This window comes from Antechinus flavipes, chromosome 2 (genome assembly GCF_016432865.1).
Source record: "Antechinus flavipes isolate AdamAnt ecotype Samford, QLD, Australia chromosome 2, AdamAnt_v2, whole genome shotgun sequence".
Taxonomy (NCBI): Eukaryota; Metazoa; Chordata; class Mammalia; order Dasyuromorphia; family Dasyuridae; genus Antechinus; species Antechinus flavipes.
Window position 1 is genome coordinate 188,246,734 of NC_067399.1, and position 12,313 is coordinate 188,259,046.

A 12,313-nucleotide genomic window follows, 5' to 3' on the forward strand; every position below is an offset into this window, starting at 1 on the left:
ATGCTATTATTATTTTGTAAAATATTTTACAAGTTCTGTTCACTTCACTTTTCATCAATTCCTACTTTCCTCTGAATCTGTAAATGTTCCTCTTACTTATAGCATATTATTATGAGTCTTCTCTTTTTTAAGAAAACAGCAGTTGCTGAAAATGTCAAGAACCAAACAACATCACAAAAATAAAGTAGGATATATGATATGTTTTAACAGACTGAACTGTCTATGTTATTCTAAACATTGATTTATTTGAATAGATTTTTAAAAAAGAAAAGTTAGGACAAAGGGAAAGTGATATGGCATGTTGAAACAGCTCAGTCCTCAAATACTTATCAATGAAAATTGGGAAATAGATAACAGAAATAACATTGACTCCAGTTATAATAGTCTTATACAGAAGTTTAACCAATAAATATACTGCCATAATAAGAAGACAAAAAAGAATGCAGAAAACATTTTACTTACCAAATAAAAAGAAATGAAGACCAAAGACAACATTGCTTTACAATATAGACTTTTTTGAAAAAATCTTATTAAGAAAGATTTTAGATGATTATCAGCAAGATCATATTGAAAAAAGGGCAGCAGTGAAATATTGGTCCAATTAAAAACATTTGTCAAGAAGCTCAAAATGTCCTTAAGAATGAAACACAACATGAAGGAAGCTAAAAAAGAATAGGAAAAGAGGAAATGAGAGGAAGAAAAAAGAGGAAAGGAGAAGAGAAGGGAAGTGGAGTAGAAAACTGTTAAGAGCAAGAGGGAGTATATATATTCTAGTGAAGCCAGAAATTTAGTCTAAAATAGAATGAAGACATGGTTGGTCTTGGCATTCTCCTTAAAATGGGGGTTCTGAGAGGAAATAAAAAAAAAAAAAACATTCAACAATGAATGATCTAAATATGTAATTTCTCATCTATTAAAAATACTTATGAGATATATCAATTTTGTTGTTGTTATTGTTGTTCAATTGTTTCAACTGTGTTTGACTCTTTATGACTTGATTTGGGGTTTTCTTGGAAAGGATAGTGGAGTGGTCTGCCATTTTTCTTCCCTTGCTCATTTTATAGATGAAGAACTAGAGTTAGGTGATTTGTCCAGGGTCAAAACCTAGTAAACATTTGAGGTCAAATCTGTACTCAGGAAGCTGAATCTTTCTAAATTCAGGCCTCACACTTTATTATGTCATCTAGTTGCCTATTTATCTAAATATCTATCTATAAATCTATACATAGAGAACAAACTGAATGAAGGTATTAATAAGAAACAAGCAGACTTTTGGAAGTAATATTCAACAAAGAACCACATCTTAACAAAATCAAAATTTTCTGAAAGATGTAAAAACACAATAAAATCTCATTATGCTTATTGGTTGTTGACAAAAAAAAATTTGGTTCAGGAAAGCAAAATCTTCTTAAAGATAATTTTTCTATAAAATATCCCCCATATATATATATATATATATATATATATATATATATATATATATATATATATATATATATATATATATATATATCCATATTTTTTATTTATATATATCTCAAAATCATTCAAGAATCTCTGAAAGATATTCAATTCAAAAAAAAATTTATTAAGCACCTACTATATACCATCCAAGTAAAAGAAAGACAATCATTGTTTTTAAGGAGTTTATAATCTGAGTGAAGTCTGAACAAAAGGAAGCTGAAAATATAGGGAAGGCCAGCAGGGAACCCCCAACAAAGGGATATGATGTTTATGGAGTTCATGAACTACTAATAGAACAACTTATGGAACTGAGAGAAGCAAAACAATTGATGAAAAATGAGAATTACTTGGAAAATTCAAAGCTCTTTTTGAAGGAAAGCTTTGGGAGGAGTTGATTGTTCTATCCTCCAAATCTCTAATTAAAGGAAGAGGCAATTAAAAATCTGAGATAGTGTTAAGTATCAAAAAGGTGAGTCAATCTGCATAGTAATGCAATTTCAGGTGATCAGTTTATTCTGGAAGAGTCCTGATGTTTCTGAATAGGAGTCCATGTGAATCAGAGCAGGTGATGGAAAATGGAGAGCAAATAGAGATCTGACAAAAGAACTTACTTTGTTCAATGATTCTGTTTATAAATGATAGATAAGGCATAAAACATGCATATATATTCTTAACAAAGGTATTTGTCAATGTGAATGAGATCCAGTATGGAGAACTAGTTGAAGAAGGATATCTTATAGATCATAAGGTTTTCTAAAAGCTCTCTTTAGCAGATGGTATCTTACTGATTGTATGAAGTCTTGGGACATTGCAGAGCCTCTTAAAAGATATCCATTATCATTTTTGGCTATGTCCATGCTGTTTCTTCAACTCAAAATTAAAGAGCATGCATATTAGTTCAATGTACTTAATTTAGTCTTATCCTAGCTTCTAACTAATTGCCAGGAGACATTAGAAAAGTCTCTGTCCCATTCTGGGCCTCAATTTTCTTGTCTGCAAAATGAGGGAGTTGGTATAGATGATCTGCCAACTTTGATATTCTTTGGCTGCAAGTTGGCTAGAGAAATACTGGATCAACATCTCTGATTGATTACATAAGGGCATTGCTTTGCCCTTGTGTATTACCTTGTGATACACTGTGAGCATTAATCTGTTGCTAAATCCTACTGATATAATGATTCCATGTTTGACCACTGATTATCTATGGATCTAATAAGTGATTTAACCAGCTTAATACAAGTCAGGCATGTAAAGCTCTCCTGATCATAATGAGTTTAGTAAATTTTTCTAATTATAGTGTCCTTATGATCAATAAGGGGGTGGTGGTGGTCATAGGCAGCTCACTCACTGTCTATTCTTAATGTCTTCTTCCCAGTTGGTCCCCATGCATCTTTCTAGAAATAACATACAGATATGAGGAAAGAGATACAAAATCAAGAACTCTACTGTGTTGAACATGCTACCAAATGTCCAAATAACTGTCCATAATGATCTTTAAGATTTCCACACTTATTTATATATCTGTGAGTAATAAACAACCTGATGTCATCCTGGAATGTTGGTGTTTCTTCTTGCTATCTTAATCCACAATCTTCTCTCATATTCCTTGGTAGGTATCTAGGCTGACCTGGCTATTAAAAAAAACCAAACAATTCTTTTATTTAGCTAATATAATAGAACTTGAAGGAAAAAAAAAAACAGAAATAATGAGACATTTTTGGTCCTTGTTCAATGTGACATAATTCAATGTGGCAGTAATCCTAAAATTTTATCTATAAATCCTTCATACTTTTGCTGTGTCAACTTTAAATTTTTTTTTTGGAGGAGCATGTGATCCATTTCCCACCAGAAACCACACAGATAGAAATGTTTCTAAGGTAAACAAAAAAGTTGCAATTTGATGCTAAATTAAACATGATGAGATTCTAGAAACTTAAGGAAATGTCAAATAAGTGGGTCTCTCTGATAACACTACCATAGTCTTTAATGGTTTGTCTATTCTATGTGTTTTCATGATATGCTGATTCACTCATTTGAATGGGCTAAAGTAGAAAATTATAGCTGATTATGGCTATTTTCCTAATAGCAAGAAGGGACAAATCTCATTTAGAGAGGAATTTCTTGTTGTAAGAGGATTATTAATTGCCATTATGAAAACTTAATAATTCTGGTTCTTCCATTATCAGTCAGAATGGGTTTCAGCATGTCATTTCATCCTGAAAAAAAAATTTCCTGAATGAAATGAAGATGAATTATATTGATAGTGTTCCCTCTAACTTGAAAATTCCATTCTTCCACATATACATCTTTTAGATTTAATTGTAGAGAGGTGGCAAATGACAAGCCCTGAGGCATCCACTGCTTTTGCAAATAAAAGAATTCAATTTTCCAGCATAGAAATAGTTTGGAGAGTTTGCTAGAATGATAAGCAACAGCTCAGTGATTCTCTTCTTTTGGGAGCTTTTATAGTGACTTCATTTTATCAATTAACATTTATCTAAGAATTACTATATATCTAATACTCTCCTGAGGGCCATGAAGATAATAAAAGATTAAAATAGGTCTTGGAGTCTTCAATATTTGTGGCAAGTTAATACATAGAAACATGAAACAATCAGTGAACAAAAAGAAGCATATTATCTGGACATTTTCTGAGACTTACTGGAGACATGAGGTATAGGATGAACAATGCTATTCAGAAAGTCAGAGGTATGCCAACATGGAGGCTCAATACATAGATATTCTTATTGGAGACCTTCCTGGGAAAATATTGTAAATACAAGTCTCTGTGAAAAAGTTAGTTACTGGTGAGTATCAGTGTTCATAAACTCTGATATACCTTGTATTTGCTTTCCTTAACTTATTACAAACAAAACAAACAATAATCCCCTCTTATACTCTGAGTCATGTATCTAATGCAAACATTAGAGAAGTTAGTGACCAGTCTCTGAGTTTGTGGGTACTAGATGCTGAAGTTCTGAGATTATCTGTTTGGGGCCAAATGAGCCAGAGAAATGAAAAGTTTCCCAAAGTATACTCAGCCCTTTTATATCAGGAGGGACACTTGGATATGAGGTCATAAGAATAATGGGAAATAAAAGAAAATAATGGATTCAGATTATAAAGACTCTTGAAATCACTATTTCCCTGTGAAATAATTGTAACCTGCTGGATGGTTCACATGGAATCTTCTTGGAATTTTGGATAGAATTTTTGATTTTGTCAAGGGTTCTTATAGATGGCATCATACTTTTTCTTGTATTTTGAAAAATCCAATGTAGGCATAAACTTTAGGAAAGAAAAGAAAAGTATGTTATTTTATATTTTGTTATTTGAGATATGAATGCTGACTAGTGATTGCCACTTTTACTTCTCTTCCTCTTTGATTAGAAAGAATGTTAGATTTAGAGCCAGAAGATCTGGGTTTCTTGGACAAATGACTATCCCTCTCTGGGTTTCACATTTTGGTATGTGTAAAATTAAGGCTTGAGCTGGATAATCTCTTAAATTTTCCTCCAGTTCTAATTCATATATTTATAATTTTTTTAGTGATCCCATACAACTTGTGATCTCAGATTGGGTTTCTTACTGAGATGAATTATCTAGGTTCAAAGTACTCTCTGGGTTTGTACTGTTAAACTCATAGATGGGGGACTTGTAAACAATAGTTTTATCTTTCAAAAGTTTGTTAGGGGACAAGATTACCTTAGAGTGAAGAGGAAAGGAACAAATATTCATTAAGTACTCACTAAATGCCCTCACTTTCCAAATATTATCTCAGTTTATCCTTAAAACAACCCTATGAAATAGATTCTATTATTATCCCCATATTACAGGTGAGGAAACTGAGACAAACAGAGCTGAAGTTAAATGCTCTGGGTAACAAAGCTAGTGTCTGAAGTCATATTTGAACTCAGGTCTTCTTGATTTGAGGTGACTCTATCTACTGCACCATATAATTACTAGACTAATAAGAAGGTTTACATTAAAGCATTCCTTTACAAATATAGGGCTCAATCTGTGTGCCACAGTTCCCTTTTAATGTCCTGACCCGGTTTCCCTAATTGTCCTATTCAGTTACTCTCCCTAAGGTTATAACCATTCCCTCTTAATGTTAGTATAAAGGTCTTATATCTTAGACTTAGGCTATAATCATTCCCTCTTAATGTTTGATGGGATAAAGGTTTATTCATTTTAGACATCATTAGAATATCAGGAACTTCTCAGGTACCTCCCATTATGTCATCTTAGGTGCCTCCCCATTAGGTCATCCCCATCCAGGTACCTCCTCCATTATGTCATCGGTCTTGTTACCCTATAAAAGAATCTTGTGTCTGACATTGACGACTGGATTCTTTGAGATGATAGTCTCATTCAGCCCTGGGACCAAACCATGGATCCATTTGGTCCCAGTAAGAACTCCAACACTTAGTGAGTGAAAAACTTGGCCTATAATCCTGAAGTGAGTTTTTAGCTAGACAAAAGGAACTAGGTTTTCAGGTCCCACCTTCGAAAGGCATCAGAAAGAAAGGGAATGTTATATGAGTCTATTAGGTAAATCACTTCTGAATAAATGGATGGTAAAACTTTGAGCTCTTTTATTTTTAAAATTATATTTCTTTTGTTTTTAAATTATTGAGCATTTATTGTTTGTCCCTCTCACTTTTTCTTATGCCCAGAAAACAAAACAAAATAACAAAGATGCCCAGTCAAGCAAAACAAATCTCCATATCAATCTTATCCATTGCATATTTAATCCATCACTTCTCTGTGTATCATTCTTTATCATGAATCCTCTGGAATGGTCATGAATGTCAGTGCCTTAATGGAGTTCTTTAAAATTTTCAAGTTGTTTTTTCCTTTCCTTCCCTTTCTTCTTTCCCCTTCCCCTTCTTTCCCTTTTCCTTCCTCCCTCCCTTTCCTCCTCCCTCCTTTCCTCTTTCCTTCTTTCTTCCTTCCTTCCTTCCATTGACTCATAAAAGTATACACAGGTTTTCCTGAAACTATCTATTTCATCATTTCTCTTAGCTCCTATTCATTGATAAATCACAGAATCTCAGAAAATTCAAAATGGACCTCAGAGATCATTTAGCCTAACCCAGATCTGAAGAGAAATCTACTTAATAACATGCTTGATGACTAGTCATCCAGTCTTGAAGACTTGCAAGGACAGGTTTTCTAGCAAAAGCCAGAAGACCAATTACTGGGGTTGTTGTAGAATCAATGAAAAGACATTTATAAAATTCTTTACTATAGATCTACATAAACACACACACACACACACACACACACACACGCGCACACACACACACACACACACAATTTACAAACATGAAAGCGATTTATTCCCTGTCCTTAAGGAGCTTATGTTCTTATAGGGAAACACTATAAGGAGAAATTTATAAAGAGGTGGTGGCTAGAAAAAGGTCTTTTGGTCTGGGAAGGCACAGGACCTAGTGAATGGATCTACAATGGCAGGAGATTGACATCCTTCTGAAGAACTTATAGTGTTGATTTGATTGCTGTTTCTTGTAGAGGGTCATAGTCAGTGGGGAAACTTTGGGTAAACTATAAGACCCTTCAGCCCAGAGGGAACCTGCTGACAATGTCTGGTTTGGCTCCCCATCTCCCCTAAGGATTCTGCCTTCCTGAGAAGTCAGGGGGCAGTGACAGCCTGTGTTAAGATTGAAGCAGAGTGATAGCAGGTGGAAGAATGATACCAGGTGGCAAACTACATACAACAGCAAGTTGTTTATGTGGTCCCATGTGCCCAATGTTGTTTTTGTTACATTATAAAAAGGGGAAAGCCCTTGAAATAAACAGATTCCATTTTCCCACTACCCTCAGGAGTCCTGCCTCATCACTTCTCCACTAGGAAGGTATATTTTAATCAATTATACATATCATAAATAAGGAGAATGAGCAAGTATGGAGATCACATATGAAGGCTCTTCAACATGGATAATACATGGTCAAAGGCAACATAATTCTAGTGTTGTACCCTTTATGCTTCATCATGATGTACTTGTTTACTGCTCCCATCTTTGTAGAATGTGGCATCTCTGTTTGACTGGAGCATGTGGCTCCATTGCTTGACTATAGTCTTTTCCACTTCCAGTTTCTGGCTCAGCTTTAGATGTCAGCTAATGGACTTTCAACTCTTAGAGAACTAGATCTGTTACCCTAAGACAAGTGGGAAGATTTCCAAGTTCCTTTCTCTTTCAGAGTCTAAGCAATAATACTGTTCCAGGGGCTAAGCTCTCTGTCTTATTGATTCCCTTCACAGAAGGTTGGAGTTCAGGAAGTCATATCTTTGGCTTTCCTTCTAATGCCAAAAGCAAATCCATCTTCTACAATGATGCACTTCTGCTACCAGATGCCATCGATATAAGTTCTTTTTATCACTTTTGAACTCCTTGTTGGCACAAATAAATAAATAAAAAGAGGTTGAGAAAAAAGAAGAAAAAAAGTACCAAGGCATTTCATTTTCTATCATTTCTTCCAATTCTTGTTTGGATCTCGCCATTCTTTCATAGACAAATAGGTCATATGAATTTTCTGATACCTTTAATTTTGTTAAGCTGATTAGGAAGTTGACACTCTGCTATACTATGAATCCATGAAAACATAATTTGAAAATAATTTTCTGTTGGCAAGGACATCGGTATTCAAGAAACTTTTGTATAGATATTTGCAGACACATATAAGTGTGCATGCATTTATGTGTGTGTGTGTGTGTATGTGTGTGTGTGCATTTTTGTGCCTGTATAAACTGGTTATGGATTTATTTTCAACTCCACCTCTGGACCTTTGGATAAAATGCATCAACTTCTTCAAATCTTTGATATAGACTATAATAATTATCAATGTGTCTATCTCCACAGTTTAAGTAACATGGGTGTCATTTTGGCCCTTCCAATCCACATGGATTTGACATTTGACAAATGTCAAGATACCAAATGCAATTGGACTGGCTCATTAGAATTACTGTCTCCCTATCATTAAGTAAACTTCAATAGATCTTGGCAGAATCAGTCCAACCAAAACATTTGGTCCCAATTGCCACCACTGATATAGAATGGTATGTAGCAAGGACCCTAACAGCATGAGTGGAGACAATTAGACAGATCTATATAATAAGTAATTCTATTCGTGGAATAATTTGAGGTATCCAAGAAATCTTTCCATCCTCACTTTTCTACTTCTACATCATCTCCCATCATATCTTGATTCTTTATTCTGTTAAGATACAGAAAGTTCTGGGACTAGTCAAGGAGGACACATCAGCTTGGCAATTTTAGCCTGACAAATAGGCTTTTTTGTATTCCTTTGTATTCCTTGGCAGCTGCCAAGTGCACTAGAGCCAGGCAAAAGTTGTCTGGGGCCAATGTGAAGAATATTTGTGTCTTAGGGAATCTTGGTGAGCATATGGTCATAAGACAAAGCAGCTGTGTGGCACAGTGAATAGAGTACTGGACTTGGAATTAGGAAGATGTGAGTTTAACCCTATCTTAGACATTTTCTAGCTGTGAGCCTTTGGAATTTATGTAATTTCTATCTTACTCAATTTCTTCATTTGTAAAATGAGGATAATAATAGTATTTATCTTCCTCAGGGTGTTGGGATGATAAAATGAGATAATATTTATAAAATGCTTTACAAATCTTAAATGTTATGCAATTGTTAGCTGGTGTTGTTATTATTATTGATGTCATAATTATTAGTATTACAATAAGAAAATAGATATCTGTTGCTGAAGAGATTAGCCTTAAGTGTATATGGTGGAAACCTGGGATAGTATTAGAGTGGACAGTGATGTATCAAATAGGCATGGCAAGGGTGTCCTTCTGGAAATTCAAATATGCAGGCAAGATCCTAAGTACCTAAGATGTAGGTCACAGAATAGGCAGTCATAAAATCATTAGGATAGCAAAGACTATAGGGTTCAGATAGTTCAGATATGGAGAGTGAGTCCCCAGGAGTGATTTGCCTGGTGTTATATGGAAACTTAAATCTATACCTTTTAATTCCTATCTCAGGGTACTTTCCACAATGACAGACCACCTTTCCATAATAAAAAAGATATGGTAGAAATCAATAATAAGAACTCCAACACTTAGTGAGTGAAAAACTTGGCCTATAATCCTGAAGTGAGTTTTTAGCTAGACAAAAGGAACTAGGTTTTCAGGTCCCACCTTCGAAAGGCATCAGAAAGAAAGGGAATGTTATATGAGTCTATTAGGTAAATCACTTCTGAATAAATGGATGGTAAAACTTTGAGCTCTTTTATTTTTAAAATTATATTTCTTTTGTTTTTAAATTATTGAGCATTTATTGTTTGTCCCTCTCACTTTTTCTTATGCCCAGAAAACAAAACAAAATAAAAAATCCCTTGTAACAAAGATGCCCAGTCAAGCAAAACAAATCTCCATATCAATCTTATCCATTGCATATTTAATCCATCACTTCTCTGTGTATCATTCTTTATCATGAATCCTCTGGAATGGTCATGAATGTCAGTGCCTTAATGGAGTTCTTTAAAATTTTCAAGTTGTTTTTTCCTTTCCTTCCCTTTCTTCTTTCCCCTTCCCCTTCTTTCCCTTTTCCTTCCTCCCTCCCTTTCCTCCTCCCTCCCTTTCCTCTTTCCTTCTTTCTTTCCTTCCTTCCTTCCATTGACTCATAAAAGTATACACAGGTTTTCCTGAAACTATCTATTTCATCATTTCTCTTAGCTCCTATTCATTGATAAATCACAGAATCTCAGAAAATTCAAAATGGACCTCAGAGATCATTTAGCCTAACCCAGATCTGAAGAGAAATCTACTTAATAACATGCTTGATGACTAGTCATCCAGTCTTGAAGACTTGCAAGGACAGGTTTTCTAGCAAAAGCCAGAAGACCAATTACTGGGGTTGTTGTAGAATCAATGAAAAGACATTTATAAAATTCTTTACTATAGATCTACATAAACACACACACACACACACACACGCACACACAATTTACAAACATGAAAGCGATTTATTCCCTGTCCTTAAGGAGCTTATGTTCTTATAGGGAAACACTATAAGGAGAAATTTATAAAGAGGTGGTGGCTAGAAAAAGGTCTTTTGGTCTGGGAAGGCACAGGACCTAGTGAATGGATCTACAATGGCAGGAGATTGACATCCTTCTGAAGAACTTATAGTGTTGATTTGATTGCTGTTTCTTGTAGAGGGTCATAGTCAGTGGGGAAACTTTGGGTAAACTATAAGACCCTTCAGCCCAGAGGGAACCTGCTGACAATGTCTGGTTTGGCTCCCCATCTCCCCTAAGGATTCTGCCTTCCTGAGAAGTCAGGGGGCAGTGACAGCCTGTGTTAAGATTGAAGCAGAGTGATAGCAGGTGGAAGAATGATACCAGGTGGCAAACTACATACAACAGCAAGTTGTTTATGTGGTCCCATGTGCCCAATGTTGTTTTTGTTACATTATAAAAAGGGGAAAGCCCTTGAAATAAACAGATTCCATTTTCCCACTACCCTCAGGAGTCCTGCCTCATCACTTCTCCACTAGGAAGGTATATTTTAATCACCCCAGTGTGGGGGCTGTAGAAAGCAATGGTATGTTTTGTCACCCCAACTTGGGGGCTCTAGAAAGCAGGACTCAATATTTTAATCATGCCAACTTGGGGCTCTAGAAAACAGGACACAACAGTTTCTAAAGCCAGATGTATAAAAGAAGTGGGAGAAGAGAAATGTTATGCTATGGCAGAAAGATAACTTACAATGAATCATGGTCAAGGTTGAATGCCAGTTAGATAATATAGACTCTTATCAACCGGAACACAAGTTCTAAGGTAGAAGGGCTTAACTTCTCATGGGCATTGTCACTGGCAGTCCAGTTTGAAGGGGTCCACAATAGTAGTTAAAAACAGAATACAAGATGGAAGGGAGAAAGCAGAGATAGGTTGGACCTCATGATATCTGGGGTCTCTTTCAATCCCAAAATTCGGTCATCTCTGAGAAATTCTGAGGCTAAGAGAAGGGAAGTGATTTTCCCAATGTGACTTAGGAATTTGAATCCATGCTGCTTGATTCTGAATGCAGTGTTCTTTCCATTACATTATGAGGCATCTCCTCAAATGGAGATGTGATACTTTATTTATAGTTTGAGCAAAGCCGACTTAGCCAGTTTGGGGTTATGCAAGTGTGAACGAATTGTTTTCACTTGAACAAAGCAGAGTGACTTTATTTGGATCTGTATAACTCAAATATGTCTGACACAATAAACTTCAACCTTGGCAAGACTGTAGCCTTTGATTAAGGAGGGAAAAGCTGAGCTTAACTTGAAGAAAACCAGTTAAGTGTTCTTAATGTGATAAAGTACAAAATGATAGATCTCATCCTGGCTGATGGAAGGATGTTTTTGCCAGGTTTCTAGGTCAATTCAAAAAAGGCCACTGCAAGTATGATTGCCTTCCTCAATGTAGGGAGTTAAGTGGTACTGACTAAAACCTTCTTTCTGTAATTTCCTCTCCTTTTACTTCCCTTCCCTTGTTGCTTATATTTTAAAAGAAGGAAAGTAAATGTAAATAAGTGTAAGAATTTTGTAATTTCATCCTTAGGCTAAGAATGTCAGAACTCAGATGATCAGAATATGCCAAGCGGAAGTTTTGTCCATAGGGCACTGACAATTTAATTGGATAGTGACATGCATATGTATGTAGAATATTTAATATCTGCATTTTTTTTTTCTTTTGGAAGAGTGATATATTAAGCACATGTAGTTTTACAGAGCTATATCTGACTTCAGGAAAATCTGATTAATTAGAATTTATACTATTTAATTAGTATTTAATTAAATTTGA